Raw genomic sequence first — 12,416 nt, forward strand, 5'->3', positions numbered from 1 at the left:
CCATCCTAGAGTTCCTTATGACTACTTTATTAGCTTATCTTATTGTCTGTAGACAATTTAAAGTGAGAATTGTTTTCTAAGTCTGTTCTTTTTATGAATCATTAAAAAATTTTAAATACTTTTGATGAATTCTGTTTATGAATCATTAGAATAAATCAGAATAATCAGATTGATTTTCTTTAGTTTAATGGGAACATTTCTTCAGGAATCATCTACCATGCCTGTGGTCTTTTTTTCCCCAACATTCACTCATGTCTTATCACTTGATCATCTAGTTTCCATCTTTATTACTCTAGTGCAGGAGTCCTCAAACTACGGCCCACGGGCCACATGCGGCCCTCCTAGGACATTTATCTGGCCCGCTGGGTGTTTTTGCCACCGCTGCCTGTCCTGCTTGGCAGCTGACTTGTCCTGGGCCCACAGTGCGCATGTGGAATGTGCACCACACTTTCCAACGGCCCTCCAGTCTGAGGGACAGTGAACTGGCCCCCTGTTTAAAAAGTTTGAGGACCCCTGCTCTAGTGAGTTTAATCTCAGTAGTTGAATCCAGTCTGCATCTTTTCTAGTTTACAGTTGTCTATCCCATATTAATATCTACCAAAGTAGATTTGAAAGCAAAGAATATTGTGAAGGATAAATAAGTCCAATTCATAATGATAAAAAGGAACAATCAGGAGTATATAGCAGTTATAAATGTTTATACACTAATATCACAGCCTCAAAATACATGAAGCAAAAACTGATAGAACTGCAAAGAGAAGTAGACATTCATAATTATAGTCAGAGATTTTACTACTCCTTTCTTAATAATTGTTAGTGCAAGTAGAAAATCACTAAGGATATGGAAAACTTGAACAACATCAACCAGCTTGATCTAGTTGACATTTAGATTTATTCTACCCCAAACCATTAGAGTACACATTCTTTTCTTTTTTATTTTTTTTGAGACAGAGTCTTGCTCTGTTGCGTGGGCTAGAGTGCCGTGGTGTCAGCCTAGCTCACAGTAACCTCAAACTCCTGGGTTCAAGCGATCCTCCTGCCTCAGACTCCCAGGTAGCTGGGACTACAAGTGCACACCACCATGCCTGGCTAATTTTTTCAATTTTTAGTTGTCTGGCTAATTTTATTTTTTATTTTTTTAATAGAGACGGGATCTTGCTCTTGCTGAGGTTGGTCTTGAACTTCTGAGCTCAAGTGATCCTCCCACCTCGGTCTCCCAGAGTGCTAGGATTATAGGTGTGAGCCACCAGGCCCGGCCCATATTTTTTTCAAGTACACATGAAACATGTGCCAAGATAGATCATATTCAGGGACCTACCTTCCTTCTTAAAACCCACTTCCCTTGGCTTTTATGCCTCCATGCCTTTCCATCATTCTGGCCACCTTTTTCATCTCTTTGTGATGCACACAATGATTCTCTAAGTCTTTGACTCTCTTCATCTGCTACCCCTTTTGCCCTTTTACCCTATTTCACATCCCATATCCCATCTTGTGAACTTCTTTTCAGTTCCTCAAACAAAGCATGCTTTATTAATATCCCTGGACCTTACAATATGCTGTTGCTGGTTCTGGAATACTTGGTTGCTGTCTTCATAGCATTCTTTTAGTTGCAACTTAGACTTGACTTCTTCCAGGTATCCTTTCTGCCCACCTCCTCATATTAAAGGCCACTCTGTGTGGTCTCTGGCACCCTGAGTATGTCATAGTAGTTACCAAGTTGTGTTCATGTTGTAATTATCTCTTTAATTTTCTGTTTGCCCTACTGGGACTCTAAGATCCCAGAGAGTGGAGTTGGGGTTTTTGTATTCATTTTACATCTTTAAGGCTTAGTATGGTACCTGGTAGATAGCTGTAACTTAACTAGTATATATTTATTGAATCAGTGAGTAGATGACCTATGGGTATACCAATTCCCATGTTCTCCCTTCTTCCTTCTCACATATTCTTAATCTTCTGTAGGATAGTTATCAGTTTACTCTAGTTTATCCCATTTTTCAAATAATTTTGTGTGTGTGTGGTAAAATATATATAAAATAAAATTTACCAATTTTAAATAGCATTAAGTATATTGACAATAATGTACAACTTTCCATTTCCAGATCTTTTTTTGTCCCAGTCTCTGAATCCACTACACAATAACTCCTCTTTCTCTCCTCCCCCATTCTAATTTCTTTTCTACTTTCTTTTTCTTCCTTCTTTATTTACTATCTTTATTAATTTGTTCTATTCTAGGTATGTCATATACGTAGAATCTATTTGTCCTTTTTGTGTTTGGCTTATTTCCCTTAGCATAATTTTTTAAAGATTCATCCATGTTGTAGCATATCAGAATTTCATTCATTTTTTATGACAGAATTATTCCATTGCATATCTGTATCATATTTTAAAAAATCCATCTGTTGGCCTGGTGCGGTGGCTCACGCCTGTAATCCTAGCACTCTGGGAGGCCAAGGTGGGCGGATCGTTCAAGGTCAGGAGTTCAAAATCAGCCTGAGCAAGAATGAGACCCCGTCTCCACTAAAAATAGAAAGAAATTAATTGGCCAGCTAAAAATTTATAGAAAAAATTAGCCGGGCATGGTGGCACATGTCTGTAGTCCCAGCTGCTTGGGAGACTGAGGCAGAAGGATTACTTGAGCCCAGGAGTTTGAGATTGCTGTGAGCTAGGCCGATGCCATGGCACTCTAGTCCGGGTAACAGAGCGAGACTGTCTCCCCCCCAAAAAATCCATCTATTGGTGGATACTTGAGTTATTTCCACTGTTTGGCTTTTGTGAATAATGGTGCTATGAGTATTAGTGTATAAGTATCTGTTTGGATCCTTGTTTTCAATTCTCTGGGGTATGTATCTAGGAGTGGGATTGCTAGATCATGTTAAAACAATTATTATTCTTCTGCTTGCTATGTTTAAACTGTGCTTAGTTGATGTGACATGTGAAAAAACATACGATAATCTTCGACCATAAAGAACTTCATCTGAGGAGGGGAAAGACATGCTTACAGATCCGATGTAGAAATGCTGATTTTTATGTTCCGATTATGGTGGAGGGAAAGAGATGTTAAAAGTGGCAAGGGCTCTGGGACATAAGTTTGTCCCTGCCCTGTTTTATCAACATCTTCTCTTTAAAAAAGAAAAAAAACAAAAAAACAATGTGATTTTGGTATAGGTCCTCATCCTAGTCTGTCCACTTAATTCTTATGATCTTGGCTAGGTTACCTAATCTTCCATAACTCAGCTTCCTCATCTTCATCTTGATACATGTTTCAGAGGGCAGCCATGGGAATCAATAAATACAAGAGCTCTTTAATTGTGAACTACTCTACAAATGTGAGGAGATAATGTTATACATCTATTAAAAGCATCCTTTCCAAGATTATAGCAAATTGAAGAATTTAGTGTATGTACTTTTATGTCTTTACATATTATCTTCATTTCTAAACACAGTATTTGAGAAAATAATAGTCCATTTGCCAAGAGGCATTGAAAAACCTAGCCTACATTTCTGTTTACATATGACTAAATCTAGCTCTGGATCTGTAATTCACATGTGAGTAAGTTTACCAATTTAACTAGATGATGTGTTGTAAACGAACTTTCAAGTACTTCCTGTTTTGACCTACTGACACAGTACCCTCTCACAACAAAAAGCAAGTATATTGGTTATATTCCAGCAAAATCTTACATATTGTGATCCTTTTTGAATAACTTCTTGATCTTTCTAACCAAGCCTAGCTAATTTTGTGGTCATCTGTTACGAGAAAACAAGTGTTTCTCATGTGTTTCTGTGTCCCTCCCTTCTCTACTAGATATTTGTCAATCATTTATCATCAGGTTACACTCAGGACCCAAGTCCAGGAGGCATCTTAGTCTTCTGTGCAGTAGCAGTACGGCAGACTTGGAGAGTCAGCAAATGGGAGAACAACAGCCTTTCTGCCAAGACAGAATGGGGCTATGGACCTACCTCCCAGGAGATCCCATGTTATTAATTTGTTTTCCCCTTTACTATCCTATTCAAGTGCAAAATAAAGGAGATGAGCTCATTTCATTTTGTCTCCTCTTTGTGAGGACGGGAGTCTGAGGTACGTGCCCAAAGTCACACAGCAACGTGATAGCAGAAAGAGGATGATAGACCAGGGCTCCTGAGTCCCTGTTACATTATTTCGTCCAGTAAAAAAGAAAAAAAAAAGTCTCCATCTGTAAGGAAAGTTAGTTGTGTAGCCAAACTATCTTTTTAAATATAAGCACCCTCCCTCTAGTATGCATGTGGTAGGATATTCACATTAAAAAAAGTCAGCATCTTAGGCACTGCCTCTGTTTCATCCGGCCCCAGCTCTGTAAAATTTTTGGCATGGAAAGTATTAATCTCATCAAATTCTGACCCTGTGAAAACCCTGTCTCTTGACTTCCTCCTGTTTGGCCTATAACACCACAGGAAGAACTTACACCAGTGTCAAAGATAATTTCTTCAATTATCATTTATCTTTGACACTGCTTTCTGTTAGCATTAATACTTCACACTTCAGATCTTTTTAAAAAATATATAAATACTCTCAAAAGAAACAAAAGAAGTACTCTTCTAGATGCCAAGGAATTACTGGGCTTGTAGGATCTCACCAGATAACCTCTGTTAAAGGGTTGCGTACTTAGTCATAAATTATCTTTAGATTTGTTATATAAAAACATTAAAAGCAATTTGGAGAAGGGGGGCTTGATTTTAGATAATAAGAGATTATCATGTGAAAAATGGGATTCCTCCTTCTAGTGTTTGACTGTATCTCTTGCCAGTTTTAAACCTGGCACTCAGACTGGAGTGACAAATTTGTGGAAAGCAAGAAAAGACAGAACACTACTGCTGTGAAATAGCTAGGAGAGTACTTTTCCAGCCATATTGGCAGTGCTAATCTTTACTGTCAGCATGAGAAACATCTGAGAATAAGGATGCTTTTGGCTTCTGCTTTCCCTTCAGCTCCAAATCCTACCTGAATTAAAATTCAGAGAATGTAGTAATTTAGGAATATGCATTTGAATAAAGCATTCAATTTCTCAGATTAGGGGAGAATTTTTTTGAAAGAAATCACATTTAAAAGATGTGTTTGCTCTTTTCCTTGTGAGTAGTGTGCCAAACCTCTCCATTTGTCTACATGTCCTAATAATTAGCTTGTCCTGGGAGAAATGAACAATTAACATTAGCAGGCAGAGAAAGTTGAGTAGTTTAGAAGTAAGGGAACTGCATACCACCACCATTCACATGGGAGTCAGTGTGATGTATTGAAAACAGAAGTTGAGAGGCCAGGTTCTGTCATTTACAAGCTAGGGGCCCTACCTAATCCAAACTACTTAACTTCTCTAAGTCTCATTTTTTGTTTTGCTCAAGTGTTGACAACAGTACCTGCCCTGTCAAGCTTTCAGGCTTGTTCATGTGCATGATAGCACATTGGAAACTACTAAAATACTAAATAATTGAGATAATGATGGTCATGATTATCACAAAACCTGATAGAGTATCATGCAGATAAATTGGAACTTTTGATTTTGGTAGTTGAGTCTAATTCAGTGGTTAGTTATTGATTGCAAATATGTTGGGGCCATGACATTTTCAATTATATCTAGCCTTATTATAGTGAACCATAATCATTGTTTTTAAGATTTCCTGGTGGAGACAGCATTGAGCTAGCCATTGAAAGATGGTTAAGATCTTGACAAGGGAGGGTGATAGTTAGAAAGAGGGGCATTCCAGAAAGTGAGAAAAGCATAAGCAAAACATAGAGGCATTTTATAGTATATGCTTTTGTTCAGGTGGATGCCTATTATACACAGGGTGTGATAGTAGAAAATGAGGCCTAAAAAAGTGGCTTGAGGCAAAAATATTAAATGCTAGTTCAAGAAATTGGGACTTGATTCCCAAGGGAGCAAGAAGCCATTGGAAATGACTGAGAAAAGAGGATATAGGACTTAGCCACAAATGACATGACAGGGTCTAAGAAAAAGGGTTCCTATTTTGGATAACTGGGTGGCTGTTTATGTTATTAATAGAGATAAGGAACTTAGGGGAGGAATGGGAGCTCAGAATTTGTATTGTTTTTGGCATCTGTGGGCACATCCTTTTATCCTCTCTGGCCTGAAAACAAAGATTAAATAATTTCTAAGATTCCACTCAGTTTTGATAATTCTATAAAACTCCAGAGTCATTGTGATTTTTGTTTAGTTACCCTATAATGATGATGGACATTAAGAAACCTTCATTTCTTCAAACCTTTCAGGAGTTGTACGCTTTTCCTAGAGTACAAGGCAAACTTGTAGTTATCTAGAATTTTTAATTTAACAAACATTTACGCTTTAACTGCTTTCATTGAAAGAGCCATTGATTTCCCTCCTTCTATAGCTTTGAAGCTCTCTGCTCTCTCAGGAATCTCTTGTGATCCAACCAGCTGTGACTTGTAGGGTCTGCTGCCTTGAGTGGGTAACAGGGCTGTTAATGGCCAAGTCCTAGTCTCAGAAGATAAGGAGCCTCCTTCTAACCCCTTCTTTTTTACTTTATTTGGGTCAGGTACGTGACTCTGGAGCCAGACTGCCTGGGTTTGAATCCTGTTTCTCTCTTGTTACTTAACCTTTCTGTGCCTCAGTTTCCACAACTGGAAATACCAATTTTGTTATGGGGATTAAATGTGCTTAGATGAGAGTACCTGGCACTTGGTGCTATTCAAGTATCTGCGAAATACTTTTATTAGTGATAGAGAACAGATTTAACACATTAACTGCCATGTGAGTTGTATTTCCCTCATGCTAGTTTTGAGCTCAGGGTCTCGTGAAGCATATAATTCATGTCTCTTCACCTTGGGAGCCATGAGAACTATTTTTCAAGTTGCATATAACTCATGCACAGAAAACAATGAAAAATAACAGATTTTCATTAAATTAGAAAGGATCGTTTTGTTTTCAAATTATTTATTCTATTTTTGTAATAGTGGCCCCAAGGAAAAAATTTTTTTTCTGGTGTGGCAGTCAATGTATTAAATGGTTTCCCATAGCCAACATTCTAGCTTCTCAGAATATCAGACATGGGTTTGTTTGTTTTCTTTTTTCCTAACGAAACAATAAATGCTTTGCCAGGGCAGAAGGGAAGTACTTCCTGGCTTCTTGCTGCCATCTCCCTCCTGTACCTTTCTTCCACTCTCCTGCCTAAGTGCCTTAGAGAGACCCTGGTCAGTGTTTTCTGTTACCTGCTTATCTCCAATGAGAGTCACAGATCAAAGGTTTTATCATCATCACTTTAAAAATAGTGTGAGTTACTTTTTCCTTAGTGGAATTTAGCTAATAGAAGCACATTTCAGGCATGAACACTCTAGAAAGAAAGATGGCTTTGAATCTTTTCCATTTGTACTCTTCAGGGAATCTTATTCCCCAAAACTCTGAACCAAGGAGTCAGCATTTATGCATAGCTAATAATTGGGTGTTTTCTCTCTTAGAGTTCTTAATGCCTGTGGACTAAATTCATATTTCATCCAAAAGTGTGTCTATGACAGATGTTTCAGGAATGCTACCATCTATGTTTTGGCCTTCAGCATATCCCAGACTATACTTGTTCTTAAAATGTATGTCCAATCTTTGGGCTCCTTCCTATGGTTTTACTAATAAGCCTTTCTTCCATGTTGTTATTCTTATTTAGCCCCACTAAAGTTTCTTTAGTATGCAGTTAGCTGTTCTCCAGCCTCTGAACTAGCCAGCATTGATTGCTTCAGTGGTATTTTAAGCTTATTTTGTGACTTTGACATAATGTGTATGGAAAAGTAGCAGAACCAGTGTAAAGACAAGGGCTGGGCACATTGGTTCATGCCTGCAGTTCAAGTTCTTTTGGAGGCCTAGGCAGAAGGATCACTTGAGCCCAGGGTTGAGACCAGCCTGGGCAACATAGTGAACCTTCTCTCTACAAAAAATAAAAAATTAACCAGGCATGGTGGTGCGCACCTTTAGTTCCTCACCTGAGCCTAGGAGTTTGAGGCCACAGTGAGCTGTGATTACACCACTACACTCCAGCCTGGGTAGCAGAACAAGACCGTATCTCAACGAAACAAGAAGAAGAAGAAAAAATCTATAAAGACAAGAGTAATGTCTTTTGAACCAAACAGTCAACAACACGAAATTCTTTTATGCACTGGTCAGAATTTCCATCATCTCACTATCAATGGAAAAGATGCAGCTCTTTAAGCCACCATGAAGGTCAAACTCATCTTAAGCCTTTTGGAAAAAGACTTACATGTTAGAAAATCTCTAATGATGAGTCAGCCTAACTGACCCCACATTGGCTCCATTTTCTACAATGGCCAAATCCTGTTTCTGACTTTTATGGCACAACCTTGGACACACTTCTGTATCATAGGACTTTGTTTGTCCCCCCGTGCCTCTGTTACTTCTTTCAGATAGATTTTCAGATAGATTTCTAGGAAAGAGTAGCAGTGGGGCTTCCTGTTTGCCAGTGCTCCTGCCAGTTTGGAGGTTATGGGTGAGGGTTGGATTCCTGGGTACTTTGCTTTCTATTTCTGGAGGCAGGGACAGTTACAGTACCTGAGAAGTAGAGATGTTAACATTGTGTTCAGAGTCCTGGTAGGGCTTTAGAAACCCAAATTTCTAACAGTCTTCCATATAATGCCTGGTACCACAAACTGTCGTTAACCCTAAGTCACCTGAGTTCAGCTAGTATAAAAATCTAAACCTGCTCTCTTAGGCCTAAACAATTGGGAGTGGAGGAGAGTTTGATTTGGTTTCCTTTGGAAAGTCAGGATGATAGCTCACATTATGGACTTTGTGATTTATTACGACCTACAAAGGGAGTTACTACGCTAGCAGGAACTTTGAATTTCCTGTATAGATTTCCCTCTCGTTAGTAGGCAGAGGAAGTATCATTGACTTTTTTGGCTTTCCTGAAAAGGCCTGGATACTGTCTTGTTGCCTTGTCATTTGTTTTCTTTTCTTTTTTTTTGAGACAGAGTCTCGCTTTGTTGCCCAGGCTAGAGTGAGTGCCGTGGCGTCAGCCTAGCTCACAACAACCTCAAACTTCTGGGCTCAGGCAATCCTACTGCCTCAGCCTCCCAAGTAGCTGGGACTACAGGCATGCACAACCATGTCCAGCTAATTTTTTCTATATATATTAGTTGGCCAATTAATTTCTTTCTATTTTTTATATAGTAGGGATGAGGTCTCGCTCTTGCTCAGGCTGGTTTCAAACTCCTGACCTTGAGCAATCCTCCCGCCTCGGCCTCCCAGAGTGCTAGGATTACAGGCGTGAGCCACCGCGCCCGGCTGCCTTGTCATTTGTTGATTCCTTTCCCCTGATCTCTGTTTGGTGTAGTAATGAACAGCAAAGCTAAAAATTGGAAGGCTATTGTAGTTGACCGTGCTGTGATTGCCAAAAGACCAGAAAGCCAGTTTTCTAGTGAAACAGACACTAATAATGTCCTAAGAATTGCTTTCATTGAGAAAGAGAATAAAGGAGGTGGTGGGTGTGGAACGGAAAGGAAGATGGAATGTTCCTGAACTTAGATCACTGAATTAGCCATTTATAGTTTAATGGGGAGGCAAATGAAAAAAAGAAAAAGAAAAGCAATCTTCAAGATTTTATTCTTTCAAGTATCCAGGGTCTCTATTCTGGAAAGTTTCTACTTGATGGTACAATACAGTTACGACAAAAATACATCAAATCTCAAACTCACCGTGCACTTGTCTGTAACACCAGTCAACCTTAAGTGGTAGGTATCAATTTAGTGGAAATGTAATGGTGTCAAAGTAGTGCAAGTTACTCTGAACTTGGAGATGGAAATACTAAATTTAAATCCCAACTTTACTTTTCTCTCACATTGTAACTTTGAATAAGTCTTTCAACCACTGTCTCCTCTGTTTGTAAGTCTGTATACGGGGATATCAGAAGTGTTGTGAGTATTGATTGAAATAATGTATGTGAAGACATCAGGTACAATGCTTGCTTAGAGAGAGTAGGGTTGTTTATTTTCATATTTGGTGGGAGGTATATATATTCATCCATCAATATTCTGGATTTAATTATTCCCTGATTTTTTGCTTTTAGGCAAAAACTTATATAGATGAATATTAATTTGCCTTAGAGTTTATTTTAACAAAACAAAACAAAACTGAAGTGCTTTTATAATGGAATAGTAAGCTTAAACATTTTGCTGGTAATATCCAAACCATTGTACCTATGATACATATGTGTAAACTCCTGAATAATCAATTGCAATCTCAGCAGCCTTGCTATTTCATCGTTCATTCTAAAGCAGGAAAAATTAATGAGAACTGGTAGTGAGAGTGCTAATGCAATTGGGAGACTTTTTTTGAAAACTAAAGAATACATTTTTTGGTAAAACATTGCATTTTGGTATTAATATAAACACAGATTTTGGGAACACATGGAGTAGAATGACATCATACTGATGCCAGGAACAAAAAGCATGGTGGGAAAACTTGGTTACCACATGCATCCAGGATGCTCTGGCCTCTTGAGTTTTAGTTCAGTCATATAGAAACTTGCTATTTAAATGTGTGGCACAGCTTAACAAGAGCAATATAGAGAGAGGAATTTGTAAATAAGGGTAAGTGAGCATTGTTTTTTTTTTTTTTCCTTCCATCTTTGCCAGTACCTGGATCTTTCCTAAACCTGTGTCCTGTTTTCTACTAGACCCTCTGTACTCCTGGCTAGATTTCTTAAGAGTTTCAGCTTATTTGTAATCCAAATGCTTGTTTCAAGTTGCAGCTACTTTTGTGTACACTGTGTGACTGCAGATGTTCTCTTGTTGTGGATTCTGTGGCTCTGCCCATCTGGGTGCCATCATTTGTTTCTCCTTCTTTGATCTTCTGTATAGCCAGCCAGGTATCCGTTTAGAGCAAACTTCATGGGATGGATATAGCCTAATGAGCTTATTGCTGATAAAGGCTTACTTCTCCTCTGCGTTGGTTAGTGCAGCAAGCAAGGCTCCTTAACTGCCAGCTCCAGGGCACTGAAGGAAACTGTTCTCCCTTAAGTTACAGCTTGTGGTTTTGCTTATTGCTTTTTAGTCTTTGTCCACATGCATGTTTTTTATATATTCATATTTGCAGTCATTTTTATATACTCTTATTTACATCTGTGTCATAAACATTTTCCATGTATATTTGTAGTACTCAAGAATTATAGCATAATAGTTACATAATTTGATATATTACAATTTCCCCTCCTGTTAGTCATTTAGGTTATATCTACTTTCTTGCTTTTTGTTTGTTTTTGTCTTTGGTTATTAAGGGAAGCACCAAAATGAACATCTTTATATGTAATGGTATTTTCCTAAGAGAAGTTTCTAGGAGCTAGATCTCAGGGTAAGAAGGTATGAATATTTTAATGGATCATGCCTGATAATGTCATATATTGCTTTCCAAAAAAGCAATGTCTTTTCACAGTGCTACCAGTATACCTGTACACTCCTCTAGAAGTGAGGTGGTGGCTCACACTTGTAATCCTAACTCTTTGGGAAGCTGAGTCAGGAGGATCGCTTGAGAACAAGAGTTTGAGACTAGCCTGGGCAACAGTGACATTCTGTATTTACAAAAAATGGAAAAATTACCCAGGTGCACTGCGTGCCTATAAGTCCCTGCTTCTCAGGAGGCTGAGGCAAAAGGATCACTTGAACCCGAGAGTTTGAGATTGCAGTGAGCTGTAATGACACCAGTGCACTCTACTCTATAGCCCAGGCAACAGAGCAAGACCCTGTCTCAATATATATATACGTTTACACACACACACACACATACACACACACACACACACACACACACACACACATAAATGAAATAAATAATAACCTTTAACAAAGAGTGTGCCCATACTTTTGCTTTCAGGTGGCTTTTATTATGAGGAAAGGACTTACCAGGATTTATAAGCCCCACCTGGAAGTGACTAGTTTTTCCTAGTTAAAATTAGAAGGAAGCATCCACTGTTTTGGGCTGTTTACTCCACAAAGCCCTGGCTTGGCTACATACGTGCTATGTCTCAAGTCTGGCACAGAGCCACCAAGAACATTTTTGGTGAATTGGCTTTAACCCCTTTACATCAGATGTGAATGATGTGAAAGCTTCAGGTTGGAGCTTTCATTGTATTTTTTAGCTGGCAGAGTGTTGTAGACGTACACTGGGCCTACCATGTATTTTTAGTCACTTTTTTAGAATGTGCTAGTGTGTTTTGAACGACTGTTTCTCTGTTTAGTTTCTTCGCAAAAATAAAAATATCAAACAAAATAAAGTCTGATGTAGACAAGAGCCTCTGCTTGAACTTTCTGTTAGGACTGTTTGTTTAAAACACTATAAGTTTCCATGGTTCATGTTATCTTAGTGTATCTTGTCAGTTGATCTTGTGAAATGAACTCTGTGGTCCCTCCT

The 12,416-nt window shown here is 38.5% G+C and overlaps 1 protein-coding gene across 1 annotated transcript in view; it reads left to right on the top strand.

The window, feature by feature from the left end:
* Positions 1–12,416, top strand: part of TOP1 (DNA topoisomerase I) — a 90,013-nt gene that overhangs the window by 31,272 nt on the left and 46,325 nt on the right. The gene's annotated exons all lie outside the window — the stretch shown is intronic.

The sequence above is a fragment of the Microcebus murinus genome, chromosome 16, assembly GCF_040939455.1.
Source record: "Microcebus murinus isolate Inina chromosome 16, M.murinus_Inina_mat1.0, whole genome shotgun sequence".
NCBI lineage: Eukaryota > Metazoa > Chordata > Mammalia > Primates > Cheirogaleidae > Microcebus > Microcebus murinus.